The sequence below is a fragment of the Orycteropus afer genome, unplaced genomic scaffold (assembly GCF_000298275.1).
Source record: "Orycteropus afer afer isolate SDZICR_OR568_19922 unplaced genomic scaffold, OryAfe1.0 scaffold00214, whole genome shotgun sequence".
NCBI classification, from domain to species: Eukaryota; Metazoa; Chordata; class Mammalia; order Tubulidentata; family Orycteropodidae; genus Orycteropus; species Orycteropus afer.
Window position 1 is genome coordinate 130,091 of NW_006921801.1, and position 7,724 is coordinate 137,814.

The window sequence follows — 7,724 nt, forward strand, 5'->3', positions numbered from 1 at the left end:
GACTCACATAGGAAAATCATGTAACAGTGAGTCATATCTTAACATATTTCAAAATCTAAATGTTTGGCATGGTGTAAACTTAACATCAAAATGTTTCAGTGAATTTGTACTGTTTAATCATATCTTAGTTACTGTGTAAACTCATCTGAAATGTTATAAAAATAAACTATAAAACAAGTTTGATAGTTAGGTAGCATTTAATGAACTTCCCCAAATAATATTTGATAACTAGCATAGATATAATATCTTTTAAATGAGATGAAAATGAGAAAAAAATATATTTGTCAGGTTTTTAAGTGTGGCTGCACTGTGATTAGATTTCAAAATAGTCAATGTAGTATTTAGTGTGTTGTTTTCCTTCAGTTTTTACCCTTCCAGCATGATCTTTTAAACAGTTCCACCATCTTATTTTTTGCAGTGAGTATAAAAAACAAAAAAGAGATGTTAGTTTTTACCAGTCTTATTGAGTTGTTTACCCGAAACCATTTCCTGAAAGTAGCTATCAAATTAGAGGATCATTTAGTGATTTCAAACCAATCTGGGCCTCGGTGTACTTTGACACAAATAATCTATGTCAAATCAGATCTTAAGTTGAAAAAAATAAGTAAGTGGTTTCTGTTTCTACAAATCTAAACAAGCCAGCCAAAATTTAACTAAAATCTGGACATGTAAATAAATCTTTCTTGTCCACCAAGTCTAAAGTTAAGAAACTGTTCTCAATAGGACCAAATTAGATCCATGGGTAATTCCTAAACATAAAAATCTGAAGTTACTTTGAATCTGGAAGATTGATGTCTTTTATCAGATGACGTTTTTATTCCCTCCAAATGAAAATGTTAACCACAATCTTTCATCCCACCTCATGAACCAAAAAAAAAAAAATATTCTGGAATGATGCCTGAGAACTGAAAAATAAAAAGGGGAGGGGTGGGAATATTGGACATAATATCACTAGTAGAAACAAAATTATTCACTCTGGCAGCCCAAATACAAGAATTTAGGCCATTTATTTGAGAATTTATAGATATCTAGGCTTTGTTTTTTCATGTATTCCTGATTATTATACTGTATTAAATGACTAAATGCTACTATTTGCTTTTCAACAATATATGCAAAGTAGGAATTTAAAGAGAAAGGCATATATAGTAGTCACTTACTGTTAATGGTAACTATTATGGTATTAAAAAAAATGACTTAGGTTGTTGTTGCTCAGTGCCATGGAGTCGGTTTCGACTCATGGTGACCTCGTACTCAACGGAAGGAAGCGTGCCTGGTCCTGTGCCACCCTCACAGACTAGATTAAATCCTAATCCTCCCTTTGACTGAATAGAAAAATATTGCCTTTCTAAGAATTCTATTACATCAAACATACCTATTTAAGTTATTGACTCTTTTTCAAGCTAAACAAGACAGAACTTAGCCTGAGATATTACAGAAATGAATTGTGATGAAAAAAGACCTGGATTTTATTCTCAATTACTCTTGAGCCAATGGAATGAAAACCCAAGCCCACTGCCATTGAGTTGATTCAGATTGATAGCAACTCTATAGGACAGAGTAAAACTGCTCCCTAGGGTTTCCAAGGCTGTAAATCTTTATAGAAGGAGACTGGCACATCTTTCTCCCACAGAGCAAGTGGTGGGTTCAAACGGCCAAGCTTTTGGTTAGCAGCCAAATGTCTTAACCACTATGCTACCAGGGCTCTTATGTAATGAAAAAGGGGAAGGAAACGAGAGTAGATACTCATCTCAATGCCAGCCCTAATTTAAGTATCCAGATATAGGTTGGGCCCGAGCAGTCTGTTCTGAGCTGAGTTGTTCCTGGATGGCTCACTGTGGCCCAGTCCCAAAGGAGAACTAGGAAGTTATGGTGTTAAATTGCAGTCTTGATTCTCTAAGTATCTCAGAGGGGCCTGAGCTTGGTTAGAAACTATAGAGAGCCTCCAGAAGACCTGAATCTGGAGGTGGTTTAGCCTATGACAATCTAAAGCCAGACCAAAGCTGCAGAAACCACACTGACCCCAAACCACAGTGCTGGCAGAGGCCCTGAGCCTGGTATTTCCCAATGCTAAAGTTAAGTCAGCTCTGATATGGATAGGATCAAAAAATAAATAAAATATTCGCGTTTAGAATTTAATAAAGTTGAAAAGCAGGGAAAATTAATTCTCACTTAGCAGAGGTAGGTTTGTTTCACTGAACTTAAGCCACATCTCATGGTTTCCTGAACTTGAAAAGAGTCCCTAATCAAACTATTCACAGGTAGAGAAGCACTCTTCTCTGCAAATGAGTACTTCATATATGTGGACTTACAGTGCTTACTCACTACAGGTAGTGTTGCAACTTGAATATTTGATGACTTTCCTGTTTTCATCAGATGCTTAGCCCCATTGGATTTCCTCTCAGAGTACACATTTACAACATACCTCCAATCACTTAACAGCATTATAATATATTTATTTTTAATTTACAAAGCATTTTGAGCACCTGAAATATACACTTTGGAAATAAGTATTATTTTAATAATTCACTAAAGCTATGGTCTAATGTATACATGGGACCAAGGCTATGTATTGGGCATTAACTTTTTATTTCAGAAAGTTCCTTTTTCTCTGGTAGCTTTTGTGAATTTTTTTAAATTGTAACTACATTTTCTTGGATTTTATTTTTTTATTTCCTACAAAATGTATGTACTATTAAAGATCAATTTTGGTAGTTTAATTCTGTGATCCATGTATGTTATTTAAAAAAATATGCAGAGTCAAATACCGCCATTCTTTAAAAAAACAAGAAAGGAAAAAAAAAAAAAAAAAACAGGGAGTGGTCCAGCAGAGAGAAATGGCACACTCAGAAGGATAACTAAGGAACATTTATGAAAGGATTGTTTATGAGTGGTGGGCAAGGTTAAGGAAATCAATGAGGCTGATGATAGATCCCAGGGCTGGCAACACAGGAAGTTATTGCCATTCCTAGGCCTGAAGCAGTTACTGAGAAGACCTACGATCTTCAATAGAGAAACAGCTACTGCCAAACCAAAGGGAGGGAACAGAGGACTTCTATTCTTTGGTCTTCTGCCTATTCCTCCCATCAGCCAAACAAAGCAGGACTCCTGAGAACAAGGGGTGATGCACTCCACGAGGCACGGGCTGTGAGTGGAAGGTAGACCTGGAGGGACAAATGGAAAATATCCAGCATACATGCGTTAAAAGTAAGTTTGTTTTCTTTTTAATTGCACCAACACAAAAATTGAAGCAGTGAAGTGGGCAGTCCTTCTTTTTATTTTTTACTGTAGATATATGAGAGCTCTGGTGGCGTGGTGCCTAAGGCATTTGACTGCTAAACAGAAGGCTGGCGGTGCCTCAGAAACCCAAGGAGGGGTCACTGTGAGTTGGAACCCACTCAATGGCAGTGGGTTTGGTTCTCTCTCTCTCTCTCTCTTTTTTTTTTTTTTAGCAAGCTGAGCGAACAGGAATCCATCTGTATGGAAGGGAGTAAAATATCAGATTCCTTTTCCAAAACGCTTACCCTACTTCCCTGTAATTCAACATTTATTTATATTTACCCAACTCCAAAGGCAGATTATCTGGTTAACGGAGAGAAAGAGGATCAGATGGAACCAGCTTTCTGTTTTCCCTACCCACAACATCACAGTGTAATAGCTATTCTTAAGCAGAATGAGAGGCAATAGCTATGTATGCTGGTTTAGAAATGAAGCCTTATTTTTAAGGACTACCAGTGTGAGAAAAATCTAGAAAGACTTCATTTAACAGTGCTGAGGCCAGGCCATATTCCCAAACTTAACATAGCTTGGAATGGTCTATGTAGCTATTATAAAGAGTGTATGTAGTAATTCTGCAATTCTGCATAGTCTAAAATGACTATATGAAATATATATATATATATATATATATATATATATATATGTTGTTGTTGTTATGTGCCTTCGAGTCGGACCCGACTCATAGCGACCTCTCCTTGGGTTTCCAAGGCAGTATCACTACGGAAGTAGATTGCCCCATCTTCCTTCCGAGGAGTGGCTGGTGGATTTGAACCGCCAGCCTTCTGGTTAGCAGTCAAGTGCCTTAGCCACTATGCTACCAGAGCTCCCATATATATATATATATTGGGGAAAAGCAAATATTATTAGCAAAGGGGAGAAGGCTGGGCAACAGGAAGTTCCCAAGGCCACCACCAGCACGCCCTTTCTGCTACCATGCAACTTGTCTTCACTCCTCCTTTGCCCACCCCACTCCATCCTCTTTTGCAGCACACTTTTCCTACCACGGACTATTTTCTCTCCTCCTGCTACTGATCCTGTTTTCTTTGATGCAAACATTCAACCTTTATCACTTTAATAAACTTAATATTTAGTCAGGAAGTTAAAGATCTGTCTCAATGCTGGAGTTTTCTCAGAAAAATTATTTAACCTCTCTGAGTCTCAGTTTTCTCATCTATAAAAGGAGGATAATAAAATTACCCACCTCCTTAATTATTCTGAGGATTAAATGAGTGAATACATTCAGGGTACTTAACACAGTGTCTGGACAGGGTAAGTGCTAATGAAGTTAAGAATTACTATTATCCTAGGTGCACAGTTCAATGGCCTCTCTAAACTCTTCACACTTAACCTGGCTCAGGTTTCTGGTTCTTGGTGGTGGTGGTGGTGGTGGTGGTGGTGGTAGTGGAAATGGCATCTCTTTGTTAACTCTGGTTAAGTGTCAGGAATGATGATGATGAAAAGTGTTTTGCTTCTCTAGTGCTGCTCTAACAGAAATACCACAAGTGGATGGCTTTAACAATCAGGGATTTATTCTCATACAGTTCAGGAGGCTGGAAGGCCAAGTTTAAAGTACCAGCTCTAGGGGCTGCGTGAAGGTCCCTCGACCTTGGGCTTCAGCTCTGCCTTGTGCTCTCGGCCCACTAGAGCTGAAGGTGTCTCTTAACTCAGGCGGCAGGTGGCTGCTGAAGCTGACAAACCGAAGGTCAACAAATAAAGTGGCACAGCCCCAAGATTATCAAGCAACACAGCAGGCCACTAGTTCAGTCGAGAAACAACCCCAAGATCGGTGAGCAGCATGGCAAGATGCTGAATGAAGACTTGGCTAACTGCAGGATCCAAGCATGCCCAAAAGCTCAGAGACCTTTCTCCAAGCCGCTTCTTACACTGAAAGCAGACTACATCCCCAAGGCAGCTACTCAGCTGCCCACAGTAGATTCCACCATGAGGTTGATTACCAGTCTCATCGTGGGGAGTAACTACATCCAGCTACCTAGCCACTCAAAACCAGGTCCAGCAAAGTTGATACATAACCTTAACTACCACAAGAGGCATAAGGGAAAAGTTTGTATTTCAGGTGGGTACACATGAGAGAAATGTTGTAAGCATAAAGAGAAAAGCACTGAGACAGACAGATTCAAACAGAAAGAAAAGAAAAATAGAATGTGTTTATACTGTTGACTCTACATTTGAATACATATATTTGCAAGTTTATCTTCAAAATTTTGAGATGGACAGATAATTTTTAATTCAAAAATTAAATAGATATTGAAATAATTTTTATCTTGTTGTAACTTTTTATGGTGATTTGAGTGAATGTTTACAGGGCAAATTGGTTTTCCATTCAACAATTCATACACATTTTGTTTTGTTGCATTGATTGCAATCCCTACAACATGATTCTTCCCTCTTCCTCCCTATATTTTCCATTTCCATTTGCTCTCCTTTCCTGTCTCTTCCTACCTTCTGAGTTTGATCCCTAGGCAAAAGCTGCTCTTTTGATCACAATGTGGCTGATTGTTATAAGTGTGTGCCTCTTTATTATTTTGTTCACCTTATAGGCCTGTGGTGAGTAATGACTGGGGTTTTAAAAATTAGTGAGTAGCCATATAAGGAAATAAATCTTGTCTTAGGCCATAATTGCTGAAATTAATTTTAATACTAACTTAAATTAAGATCTATTACTCTGGCTTATAATTATACCTTCTAATTACATATTATGTGACATCCATGTCAGCATTTATAGCAGTTACATAGTATATTTTGGTATTAAACAAAACAAAACACTGCCGTTAAGTCAATTCCAACTCATAGTGACCCCCAAAGGGTTTTCAAGGCTGTCAATATTTACGGAAGTAAATTGCCCCCATCTAACTCCCATGGAGTAGTAGCTGGTGGGTTTGAATCACTGACCTTAGCAGCCAAGTGCCTTACCCACTGCACACCAGAGATTCTTTTGGTATAGACATATCAAAATTAATTTGATCAATCCCTAGTGATTAGACATTGGTGTTCATAATAAATGCTTTATTGAGTATATTTGTAGATAACTCTTTGTATAGTTACCTATTTGGTTTATTAGAATTCACACCCTTGGATAAATGGAAATGAATATTTTTATGACATTTGATCAGTAACCTTTGATTCTCGGTTTCAGTGTAATAATACAGTGAGATGAGGAATAAGAAGGAAGTTCTAAAGCTGGGTCAAAAAGTATAGACTTCTTATAGGAAAGAGAACCCAGGGGACCACAGACAGAGGGGGCAGGGATCTCAGGTAAGGGAGGGACACAGGCCCCACCTCCAAGAGGCAGGAAGTGGAGAGGTTTCAAAGAGCTAAGGGAGACAACATTGTCTGTCAGTTTGTCATACTGTGGTGGCTTGCGTGTTGCTGTGAGGCTTGAGGCTATGCCACCGGTGTTTCAAACACCAGCGGGGTTGTACATGGTGCACAGGTTTCAATGCAGCTTACAGACTGGGACAGAGTAGGAAGAAGAAGAGACCATCCACTTCTCAAAGAATTGGCCAGAGAAAACCTTATGAATAACAGAAGAGCACTGTCTAATACATTACTGCTCAACTTTATGAATAACCTGGAGACATTGTCCGATACAGAGGATGAGCCCCTTAGGTTGGAAGGTTCTCAAAATATGACTGGGAAACAGCTGCATCATCAGAGTAGAACCAAATTTACTGATATGGATAAAGTAAAGTTTTGAGACCTCCATTTGCTGATGTGGCATGACTCAAATTGAGGAGAAACGACTGCAAGCAACCATTAATAATCAGAACATGGAATGCACGAAGTATGAATCTAGGAGAATTGGAAGTTATCAAAAGTGAAATGGAATGCATAAAGATTGATATCCTAGGTATTGTTGTTGTTGTTAGATGCTGTCGAGTCGTGTCTGACTCATAGTGACCCTATGCACAGCAGAACGAAACAACACCTGGTCCCATGCCAGCTCCATGATACTTGCTATACTTGAGCCCATCATCACAGCCACTGTGTCAATCCATCTCATTGAGGGCCTTCCCCTCTTTTGTCAACCCTCTACCTTACCAAGCATGACATCCTTCTCCAGGGAATGGTCCCTTTTGACATGACTAAAGTAAGTGAGACAAAGTCTGGCCATTCTCACGTCCAAGGAGCATTCCAGCTGCACTTCCTCCAGGACAGATCTGTTACTTCTTTTAGCAGTCCATGGTATTTTCAACATTCTTTGCCAGCACCACAACTCAAAAGCATCAATTCTTCTTCGGTCTTCTTTATTCATTGTCCAGCTCTCACATGCATACGAGGTGACTGAAAATATCACGGCTTGTGTCAGGTGCACATTAGTCCTCCAGTAGACATCTTTGCTCCTCAGCACTTGAAAGAGGTTGCTTGCAGCTGACTTTCCCAGTGCTATACGTCATCTGATGTCCTGACTATTGCTTCCATTGGTGTCG